The sequence below is a fragment of the Protopterus annectens genome, chromosome 4.part0 (genome assembly GCF_019279795.1).
Source record: "Protopterus annectens isolate FY-2018-M chromosome 4.part0, PAN1.0, whole genome shotgun sequence".
Taxonomy (NCBI): domain Eukaryota; kingdom Metazoa; phylum Chordata; order Ceratodontiformes; family Protopteridae; genus Protopterus; species Protopterus annectens.
In genome coordinates, this window is record NC_056733.1 from 1,397,776,800 (window position 1) to 1,397,788,738 (window position 11,939).

General features: G+C 44.5%; 1 protein-coding gene across 1 annotated transcript in view; it reads right to left on the bottom strand.

Annotated features, from left to right (window-relative positions):
- Positions 1–11,939, bottom strand: part of DDX46 (DEAD-box helicase 46) — a gene marked incomplete in the record, with an annotated part of 2,009,097 nt that overhangs the window by 657,288 nt on the left and 1,339,870 nt on the right.

The following is an 11,939-nucleotide window of genomic DNA, read 5'->3' on the forward strand; positions in this document are numbered from 1 at the left end:
CAGAAATCATAAGAGGCGCCCCCACCCACTTTAATTTTCGCCTCCGATTCCTCATATATCCTCCTAATCAACCTTATATTTTTTTCAGGAAATGCAAATGCTTACATTACCCTGCTCATAAAGTCCCAGCTTTCTCTGTCAAACGCTTTCTCTGCATCAAGACCGACCGCTAACAATGGTATTTTCTTACATTATGCTTCCCTTTGGATCACCAATGTTCTGTTAATGTTGTCAAATGTTTGCCTCCCCTCCACAAAAAGTACAGTTGTGTACACTTACCATAAATGTAGATGTTCAAGTGTATTCACTGTTGCAGTCCTAACCAATGAGTTATCCGGCTCCCGGTAGCCCTCGATCAGCCAGAATACCAAAGGTAAGTAAATATCATATCGGCTGTCGTCGGTTGTAAAGGATGTCAGGACGTCCAAAACAAAAGGAGGCAGCCGACTTCACTTCCTCAGTCTTTCTTGCCATAACAGTCAGAAACCCCCAGAAAACAAAGCTTAAACCAAAAACAACTTTGGCAAAAAATACCAAATTTAGCCTGTACCTTAGGAAAAGAGTACAGGAGAGGACCAAAAAAGGGGTGAGAAGGGAGATGATTTCCCTCTAGCCTGCATCCAATGAGAGAATCTTTCCCATTTTCCAGTGTAGAACTTCCTAGTGCTAGGCCTCCCGGCCTCCCTCAGTACGTCAACCACCTACTGGGAAAGGGAAGAAAAGGAAGGAGTCATACCATGAGCCATGCTGCCAAATGGAGAGACTGAAGATGAGGATGTAGAATGGTTCCTCTTCCTGAACCAAAAGATTTGGCTTCAGAGGAAGATGGGAGAGACTACGAAGCAGTGGATACCAATGCTGTCAGGGCCAGTCCGCAGCTATAAGAATAGTCCTTGGCCGTTTGACCCTGATTTTCAGTAATACTCTGGGAAGAATAGGAAGAGGAGGGAAGGCATAAACTGACAGTAGCGTCCAAGGGAAGGATGCTGTCTTGTGCAAAAAATGAGGTAGAAGATGGTTACCAGGGGAGGAGAAAAGATCCACCTGCAGTGTATCCCAACGTTGAATGATGCTGTAGAAGACTGCTCTGTTCAGCTGCCACTCGTGAGGATCCACGGGATGTCTGCTCAACTGGTCCACCAAAACAATGAGCCTTCCTGGAAGAAACTGAGCTAGGACATGCAGGCCCAGGGATGCTGCTATGGACCAAAGATTCATGATCTGCCTGCACAGGGAGTAAGAATGAGTCCCTCCCTGCTTGTTGATGTACCACATGACTGTGGTCTTGTCTGTTCTGATGAGCAGGGTCCCTGGAGAATGTAGATGCCTGAAAGCTAATAACGCCTGCTGAACTGCTATCAACTCCTTTAGATTTCTGCACAGGTGCATCTGCTGGGCATTTTAATGTCCCTGTATGCATCTGCCATCCAGGTGCGCTCCCCAGGCGTAGTCCGATGCATCTGTGGTAAAAACTTGAATGGCAGGAGGTGGGTGAAAAGGCATTGTTTTGTAGACAGGCTGTTGCCCACCATAGAAACTCTGTCTGCAGGCATGGAAGCAGAGGAATCATCGTATCCAGGTCCTGTGTGTATTGACACCAAATGTTCTTGAGGTACCATTGCAATTTCCTCATATGCAGTCTTGCATATGGAATCATGAGACTGCAAGAGGCCATGTATCCCACAGCTTGCAGGTATTTCCTTGCAGGGAGATGAGGCAGGCTTGCCAAGTCTTAGAAGTAAACCGAAAGAGTTGTCTGCTTCTCCGGGTTGAGATATATCATCTGGGTGGCTGTGTTCGGACTCGCTCCAAGGAATGTTATCTCCTTGGATCGCACCATTTTTGATTTTTCCTCATTGAGATTGTAACCCAGGGAAGAGAGAGGAGTCTTTACGAATTCTAGATCCTTTAACAACTGTTCCTGAGAATTTGCTTGAATCAGACAGTCGTTCAAGTATGGATAAATCTGAATCTTCTTCTGCCTGTAAAAGGCAATGACTGGAGCCAGGCAGTTTGTGAAAACTCTGGGAGCAGTAGATAAGCTAAAGGGCAGCGCAGAGAATTGATAATGTTGCTTACCCACCCTGAAACGAAGGTATTGTCTGCAACTTACCCTGATAGGGATGTGCAGGTAAGCTTCTTTCAGATCCAAAGTTACCAGCCAGGAATCCTTTTCTAACAATGACAGCAACTGATGCAGAATGAGAATTTTGAACTATTACCAAGAAAGAGCTCAGAATGGATAGATCTAGGATAGGACGCCAGGTGCCTTCTTTTTTTTGGAACTAGGAAAAGTCTGGAATAGAAACCCTGGCCTACCTGCTGAGCAGGAACGGATTCTATTGCTCCCAGAAGAAACAGAGACAACATTTGTTTTTCTACTTCTGCCCTTTGGTTTGGAGGAGCATCCGGGAATCCTTTGGGAACTGGAAAGGTGTGGAAAGAAAACTTGTGCCCTAGGGATACAGTTCTGAGTACCCATTTGTTGTCCGTGATAGTGGCCTAGACATTTGCAAAAAGGGCCAACCTTCCCTCTAAAGTACTCTCCAGGCAGGCAAGAACAGGCAAACGTTGGATAAAGTCACAGAGTGTTTTGATTGAGATGCAGGCTTAGAACTTCCCGCCTTGGAAGCAGAAGCCTGGCAATGCTTAGACCCTTTGAGGGGTAGCCACCTGCCCCCTAGAAGATTTGTAACCTCTAGTCCTATAATGGTTCTGTCTACTGGTATCAGGAAACATCCAACTCTTAGAAGGGTAATTCCTGCTAAAGCGAGGAGGTTGAACTTGCAGAAAATCCTTAACAGTTTGCATAGACTTGGCCTTATCCTCCATCTTCTTGGGCACTTCCTCTGCTTTGCTGCCAAAAAGACTGTCCTTATGCAACGGTACATCTAAAAGCTTAGCCTTGACAGGCTCTGGAAGGGGCTGTTCCCTGAGCCAAGCATGCCTTCTAATAACAGATCCAGTAGCTGTAGCCCTACAGGAGGCTTCTAGAATGTCAAAACCACAATGTAAAGAATGTTTATTGGCAAGACTAGCAGAAGTCAGCAAATCCTGCATATCCTTACTCTCCGCCAAAAGAGGCGCACTTGCTATCCTAGACTTAATAGCCTCCAAGGTGTGCTGCTGGTACTTCAGCATATGAAAAAGACAATTAGTAGACCTAATAGCAAGAGTGGCAGAGGTGTAAACTTTGTTAACCCACTTATCTAGGTTCCTAGATTCCCTGTCAGAAGGAACAGTATTTTTGGTAAGTGGCCTTAACTCCTTTAGGGCCTTAAGAAATAACCTCAGGATCAGCTAACCGATTCCTGAAAAGAAACAGATGAGAATCAGGGACCCTATAGTACTTGTCAGGTTTCCTGGGAGCAGGAAGAACCAAATTTGAAGTCAAGGAATTTTCCAGAAAAACATCATCAACCACTTCCAACACTGGGGGAATAGCCAGAGGCTTGTGCTGAGGTAAATCCAAAAACTCCCTAATCCGTTTCTTAGATTGGGGATAATCCTGACTTTCCCATTTAAAATGCTCCCTGAGAGTATTCAACGTATCGCCAAAAGAGAAATCCTCTGGGGGAGAAGCAGAAGGGATGGACTAGTGGCTTATTATCTGAGCTTTGCTCCGGCTAAGATCTACCTGAAATCAACTAGACGTATAGGTGAATTTAAGTACACTTTTATCTCCTCTTTTTCATATAGTTCTGCATTTTAATTTATTTGCGTTTCTCACTGAATATAAACTCAACTGAAAGTTGTGACTGTGTCTCTACAGTTAGTTTCCCACCCACCCTCTGTGTTCTTGTTCTAGTGTTGTTTGTGGCTTTGAAATTGCCTGCCCCTCTTGTAAATTTGTATATGGATACTCCTTCTGGGCCCATCTCATTTGCTCACTCAACTGAGTGCAGTGAGATCATATTCTGATTTCAGGCACTCCTACTGTGTACAGAAAGAACATTTGGGAAGGATAACCCCTGTAGCCTCTTAATCCTGCTCTGTTCCCTCCCTCAAAAAAATATATACATATTTTATTTAGCTGCTCTTACTATAACTGTCTTAGTTGCTGTTCTTCGTGCTATCTGTTCAGTCGCTCTTACTCTGCACTTATTACTGCTTGTTAGTAGCTTTCTAATTTACTGCCTTCTGCACTTATTTTTTAGTCATTTATTAATTTAATTGTATCCATTTAAACTGTATTTGCCGTAATATTGCTACACACTCAAATGTGCTAGCCTGCACTGCAGTTTGAATTGTACTTACTGCTGTTTTAGCTGCTTTTCTGTATAAAAAAAAAATTTAAGCTTGTTTCCTGCCTTTTGTGTAACTAGTCTAGTCCAGATACAGACTTGCTGTATATCCAGGACTGTTGGTAAGCTTCTGAGCCCCCCAAGCCTCTCTGTGTTGAAGGAAAGCCTTCTAGCTTATCAGTGGGAGTGGTAAGAACTAGATAGCCTATCTACCACGGGAAGAGTGGGTTTTGACCCAAAAATTGTAGTTCATTGGCCGTTTGGGCAGTTTTTCCATCTCTTTCTACTTTCTGGTTTAAAAGCCTGTGTTTGCATTTAGTCCCTGCCTTCCCTGTAACTAGTGTAGCCCAGGTGCAGATTTGCTGTATCCAGGACTGTTGGTAAGCTGAGCCCCCCCCAAGCCCTTCTGTGTTGGAGAGAAGCCTTCTAACTTATCAGTGGGAGTGGTAAACACTAGGTAACCTATCTACCACAGGAGGAGTGGTTTCCGGCCCAGAAATTATAGTTTATTGGCCGTTTGGGAAACTTTTCCATTTCTTTCAACCTTCTGATTTAAAAGCCTGTGTTTGGGCTTGTTTCCTACCCTTCCTGTTACTAGTCTAGTCCAGGTACAGATTTGCTGTATCCAGGACTCACTGTAACCTTCTGAGCCCCCAAGCCTTTCCGTGTTGGAGGGAAGCCTTCTAGCTTATCAGTGGGAGTGATAAGCATTAGGCAGCCGACTGGTCCCTGGCCCAGAAATTGTAGCTATTGGCCGTTTGGGCAGTTTTTTTTCCATCTCTTTCAACTTTCTGGTTTAAAAGTCGCACTTGCGCTTATTTCCCACCTTTCCTATAACTAGCCTAGTCCAGATATAGAGTTGCTGTATCCAGGACTGTTGGTAAGCTTCTGAGGCCCACAAGCCTTTCTGTGTTGGAGGAAAGCCTTCTAGCTTATCAGTGGGAGTGGTAAGCACTAGGTAGCCTGTCTACCACAAGAGGAGTGGTTCTTGGCCCAGAAATTGTAGTTTATTGACCATTTGGACAGTTTGTCCATCTCTTTCAACTTTCTGGTTTAAAAAACCACATCTGCGCTTGTTTCCCATCTTTCCTGTAACTAACCTACTGGGAAGCACTAGAAAGCCTTAAACTGATATAAGACTTCTAGCTTAGAAGAGAGACTTTGGAGTGATTATCAGTTTTCTGTACTTTCATGCTGTACTTAACTTTTTTTCTGACTAAACGCCGATTTTCCAGCATTTAGTGCGATTCAAAAGCTTTTTTTTTTTTCACATTGCACTTATTTGACTGCCTGCACTTTTAAAAAGTTGTTTTTGTTTAAATAATTTGTTTAACTGTTGTAGGCTACACACTAAAGTACGATAGCTTTTTCTGATAGTTTGTAGTCATTTAAAGCTGTTTTAAGTGTGTTTTTTTTTTTTACTGTTTTTGCCTCATATTTAAAAAAAAAAAAAAATTCATTGTTTCCCGCTTTTCTAAGTTAGTATAGTCCAGTTTTCAGGCTAGTGCTGAATTCAGGGCTGTGTTACAAGTTTCTGAGTTGCCTATACCTTACTTGGATAGAAGGAAGTTTCTCTGTTCACCTGTGAGAGAGGGGAGCTTTGATCAGCCTATCTGTCCCTGGAGGAGTGGTCCAGCCCAGAAGTTAGTAGTTTATTGGCCATTTTGGGCTAATTTCTATCCATCTCTCTCATTTCCCTGCTATAAAAAAACACTTTTGCACGGTTTTGTGTGCTGGGCAGTGTCGGTTAGCCAGGGTTAAATTATTCCCGGCTCCACTAAGTCTCCTCTTCAGGTTTTCCCTTGAAACTAGTCTAACTCTCAACCTAAGCACTCAAAAAGCATCCTACTGCCCAGCACTTGCTCAGACCTAATAGCAAGCACTAATATACACTGACACTTGATTGCCCAGCAGGTCAAGGCTCTTTATTCATCCCTCACCAACCAAGCAACTAAGCAGATCACCCTACTATTCAGGCATGGCCAAAAGGCAATTTCAGGTGTACTCTCCAGTCCAGCTGGTGAATCTGGGTATCCTGAGGCAATGTTACAACTGCCTCATGCACACAGAAAACCCTCTCCTCCTACAACAAAACTATAACATATGCGAGAAATGCAATTATACAGCCAAACCAGAGGCTAAGCTGTCTCCACCCAAGAGTGGAACAGACAGTCAAGAGGAGAAGGTTAACACTTGCACCACACCTCCAGCCACACACAGACCTACTAAACCAGCACTGGCAAAAAATTCACATAAATACACAAAATCATACTCGGAGGCTCTGAATAAAAACCTGCAAAAGCATGAGTGACCTCCAAAGCAGACATCCAAACAACCTGTACCTCCTGTCACAAACCAGACAACACAAAAAACACAAAATCAGTGTGCCGCACAATCACAGCCCTTAAGGCGAAATAACATACCTAACGCACTAGTAATAGGTGACTCTATAGTAGGCACACTGACATCCCATTCACTAGGCTGGACAAGCAGAAGGTTACTGTTAGCTGCCTGTCGGAAGCCAGAATCCGCCACATAACACAAGCACTCAGGTCACTCCAGAACAAGTACAGATATGACTCTTTCATTGTTCATGTTGGTGTGAATGACCTGAGACATACCTCCCTGGACTACATGAAAAGAGACATGAAGAGCTCCCTGATCATGTAGCCCAGGCTGGTATGTCACCCTGACCCTGAGTAGCATCATGCTCTCACCAAGAATGATACCTCAGTATAAAGAAAAAAATTATTAATTTCAACAACTGGCTAAGCTTCTGGTGTCATTCAAAGGGGATCCAGTGTCTGTCAGCATGGGACGACATGCTCGACAAGCCACATTGCTTTGGAAGAGACAGCTTGCACCTGTCACCCCTAGGCATTTGAATACTGGCCAAGGCTCTTGCTGCCCCCATAGTGCCTTTTTAGGCAAGGCTCAAAAGTCAAACCCACCTACGTAAACTGCACAATTAACAAAAAACTGAGGGTTATGCTACTCAACGCCAGGAGTTTAAATCTCAAAATGCACGCGCCTGAAGCACTCCTCAGTATGGAGAACATCGACATCTGTGCAGTAATTGAAACCTGGTTCAAGGCTCCAGAGAGCATCCCAGCACTACTGGGCTACAACTCGTACCACACGTTTCGGCCACAGAACATGGAACGAAACACAAATGGAGGGGGTGTTATCCATATTCATCAAGGATACCTACACCTCCAGGTTAGTGAAGCAGCATGATACCTCTGAGATCATCCATGTGCAACTAACATTGGGCAAATCTGCAATGCAAATTGTGGCCTGCTACAGATCACCCTCCAAGACCCAGGACCACCACTCCACCTTTCTGGAGACACTGGAAAACATGAAGGTCCTACCGAACACCCTGATATTGGGCGATTTCAATTACCCTACCATTAACTGGGAAAACTACTCTAGTACAAACTCCCAGGCCCAGCGCTTCCTGGAATTCATCAACTCAAATGCCCTGAAACAACTGGTAAACTCTCCTACCAGAGGTGAAAACATATTGGACCTGTTCATCACAAACATGGGCGACAGGTGTTTCACACCAGAGGTCAACCCGTCACTGGTTAGATCACACCATAAACTAATCACTCTGGGATATCCACACCCCACCACCACCCCAAACTAAGGAAACCACAGTAAAAAAAAATTTCTAAAGCAAACGTCACCTTAAGACAGAGGCGGTACATTTCACAGCCCCCACGCTAAAGGATAACGCTGCCTAAGATGCAGAAACCTTTACAAATGCACTCCATGAGCAACTAACAAGGATGCATGGATCATGTCATCCCTGGCAAAACCAAGACCCACTCCTCTAAGAGAAGGAAACCAGTCTGGTGGACCCCTGCTATAAACAGGCTATACAATAGATGGAGGAAACTAGTTCAGAAAAAAGCAAATCCCAAGAAGGTAAGACATCCCTGATCAGTACCAGTAAGAAACTAAGTTCCCTTATAAAATCATCCAAGACTAACTTCAAAAGAAAAATAGCCAAGGATTCAAAAGATAACCACAAAGCCTTCTTTAGCTATGTTAAGAATATAAGTGGCAACTCGCAGATATGCACTGAACTAGTGCACAATAGCACAAAATATACTGAACCTACTGATATTGCCAACATCCTGGCAGATAGATTCAGTGCAAACTTCACCCCCCTCTCACCCCCAAAAAGGCCCACAACAATACCGGAAAAATGTAGTGTCCCGGAAATCACAGATGCACAGGTGAAAATAGCCCTTTCAAAAGCCAAAAACACAGCGTCAATGGGGCCAGATGGTGTCCCAGGCTGCATCTTGCAAGAACTACAGAACGAACTAACCCCCCACCTAAACACGCTGTTCAACCTCAGCCTCTCCACAGGCTACGTGCCCATACAATGGCGCACATCAGCGGTTATTCCACTCCACAAAGGAGGGGCTACAACTGACCCTGGTAACTATCGTCCCATGAGCCTGACTAGCCTGGTCTGCAAGGCTATGGAGTGCATCACCATGGAACTCATTAACAAAGACATTAGGAACCTCCAAACACTTCACCCCACCCAGTTTGGCTTTGTTCAGGGCAGATCATGCCTACTAAACCTGACTGACTTCTTCGAGACAGTCACCAAGGCCATAGGTGAGGGAAAGGTGGTTCACACAGCCTACCTTGATCTTGCCAAGGCTTTCAACACCAATCCCCACTCGGGTATTACAGAAAAACTCACCAGCCTGAACATAAATCCCTATGTCACGAGATGGGCTGCCAACTGGCTTACAGGCAGAACTCACATGGTAAGAATAGCGGGCTCCAGGTCCGACTCTAAACCAGTCACAAGTGGTGTCCCACAAGGCTCGGTCCTGGGACCCCTACTGTTCGGCATATACTTCTCAGAAGTACAGGCAAACACAGGAGGACTATGGCTAACCACGTTCGCCGAAGACTGCAAACTGGGAGCCATAATTGACACTCCGGCTGACAAGGACATCCTCCAAAAGGGCCTTACTGAAACAGACACCTAGTGTCAAAGTCATGGCCTCAAGCTAAATGCCAAAAAAAGCATAGTCATCCCATTTGGGAAAAACAAAACACCCATGAATTACCACATAGGTGGCAGCCCCCTTAATACAGAAGAGGTAATAAGAGATCTGGGGATCCAGGTAGATAGTAATCTCTCCTTTGACAATCAAATTGCCAAAGTAGTTAGGAAATCATTCTATATGGCCCATCTAATTACTAAAGGGTTCGCACCTAGAAATAAAGAGGTTACAGTGCCCCTCTACGTATCCACTCATCAGACCCATCATAGAGTACAATGCCCCAGCTGGAGGGACTACAAAAGTACCTCACCAAGAGGATTACTGGCCTCAAACATATGTCCTATGCAGCCCGACTGAAAAAACTCCGGCTGTACTCAGTGGCATATCGCTTACTCAGAGGTGATCTCTGCCTGACTTCCAAAGTCATGTCCAACTCAGAATTGATGGACATGCTCCACCTAAAGAAATCCAAGTCACTGCGAGCCATGTGCTCTAGTGAACTAAACCTCGACACAACAATAAATAGAACATGCTGGAGGGATAGATTCCTGTCACAGAGACTACCCATGCTTTGGAACAAAATTTCAAACTACATTAGGCAGAGCCCCTCACTGACACTCTTCAAGAGATGCCTTGACAAGTGTATGGGTAACAGAAAACACACCCCTGGGATCACTTCATTGGCTCTGCTTGACAGAGGATCAGTTAATTAATCAATGGGGCGGTGAAAGCCGACACACACTGGCTGGGTTTATAAATGCCCTTGGGCAGATAGCCTTGTACCTACCTATGAACCTAGTCTGCATCTGAATCCTCAAAAGGAGAAAAAGCCTGAGAAACTTCCTCTTCATCAGCAGAAATGCTAGAAGAATCAGAGCCAGAAAAAGAGAAAGTCTCAGGAGAAACATCCCCACTCCTTTTAGAAGGAGGAAGCTGTGAACCTGTCAAAAGGTCATTAGCCATGTTAACCATTTGGCATTGAGGGGAATGAGAAGAAACTGGAGCCTGCTTTTTCACAGGCTTAGGACTGGAAGATTTACCTGCAAGTCTAAAGGATTCGGGAGGCCTGGCAACCGCCAAAGTCGCAGTAGATGCCGTCGTTAACAGCTTGCTGTCTGAACGAAGAAGGGAGGCCTCGGACACCGGTGTCAGATTAGTGGCTCCAGATCCAGCTGAAGAGGCAACAGACGAAAGGTCAGAAAGCAAAATGGAGGCCGGAGGCCTGGGGGGACTCTGAAATGGTCTCAACCGAGGCCTGCGGTTGAAAATCCCTGGACTGTAGGGGCTGCAAACTCACCTCACTGGCTACTGCATGACTGACGACCATCCTAACATCATCCAAGGACTTAACCTTGTGAAGCCTGTCGCTGTCCTTATCTTAGGTATATCCTAAGCCTGAAGACCAGCGGATGCCATACCGACAAACTTAGGCCAAACTCCAAAGTGTTTAGCTAAAAGCTTAGCCTGACGACGAATAGTACGCAGATTAAAGAAGGCACAAATATCACAATTAGGAAGGTCGTGGTCAAGGCCTAAACAAATAATACAATGGGAATGAAAATCTCTATGGGGAATCTGCTTTCCACAGGTAAGACAATTATTAACCTTTTCTGACATTCCTTAAGGCAAGACAAGAGGATCCCCAACAGGGTACTTAGCTGTAGTTGACTTCAACTTTGTAGTCGGAAACAAAAAAGGTAAACTGCCGACCAGCACTCGTGCAAGAAATGCTTCTGCTTCGGTCTCCCCAGCAAGGAAGACTGAGGAAGTGACATCAGCTGCCTCCTTTTGTATTGGACGCCCTGACGCCTTTTACAACCAACGACAGCTGATGTCATATTTACTTACCTTTAGTATTCTGGCTGATCAAGGGCTACTGGGAGCCGAATAACCCATTGGTTAGGCTGCAATAGTGAAACACAATGAACATCCACAAGAATCCATATCTATCAATTTTGGCACTACTTTTGCCATTCTTTTAGCTATTATAGACATGAACACTGTCACTGGTTTAGTATTGAAATGGGCCTGTATGAAGCTGGGTCTGATGGATCTTTACCCTCTTTTGGTATTACAGCTACCACTGCTTTCTTCCAGGATGTTTGTACTTCTCCTCTTAAAACACTGTTAAACAAAACCTTCCAGATCTTCACCAGTTTTTTCCCTCCTAGCTTTCAAACTTCCGCAGGAATACCCATCTATTCCTGGAGGCTTTCCTGTAGATTGGTTATACATCACAATTTTTATCTGGTCTCCTCCTATCTTAACCGTTAGTAACTGAGCCTCATCTACCTTTACCCTTGATATATTTAATTCTTCCATAACCATTTCCTTTTTTATTTTTCTTGATTTCCATATTTCTCTGCTATATACAAACTTTCATAGAATTTCCGAAATATTTCTAATACCTCTACAGGATCTCGTAACCTTCCTTGTTACAGGCTCCCTAAGCTTGGAGAGAGCCCTTTCTACTTTCTGTTGCCTGAGTCGTTGTGCTCTACTGTTACTATCAAAACATGCACCATATGTTAGGCAAAATGGATTAATCGTCCAAGAAGGCACTTGCCAAGTTTGGTGTGTAAACATGAGACACCTAAATGCCATGCTCAGCTCTAAAGCATTGGGTCATATTTCCTTGAATGAAGTGCACCTC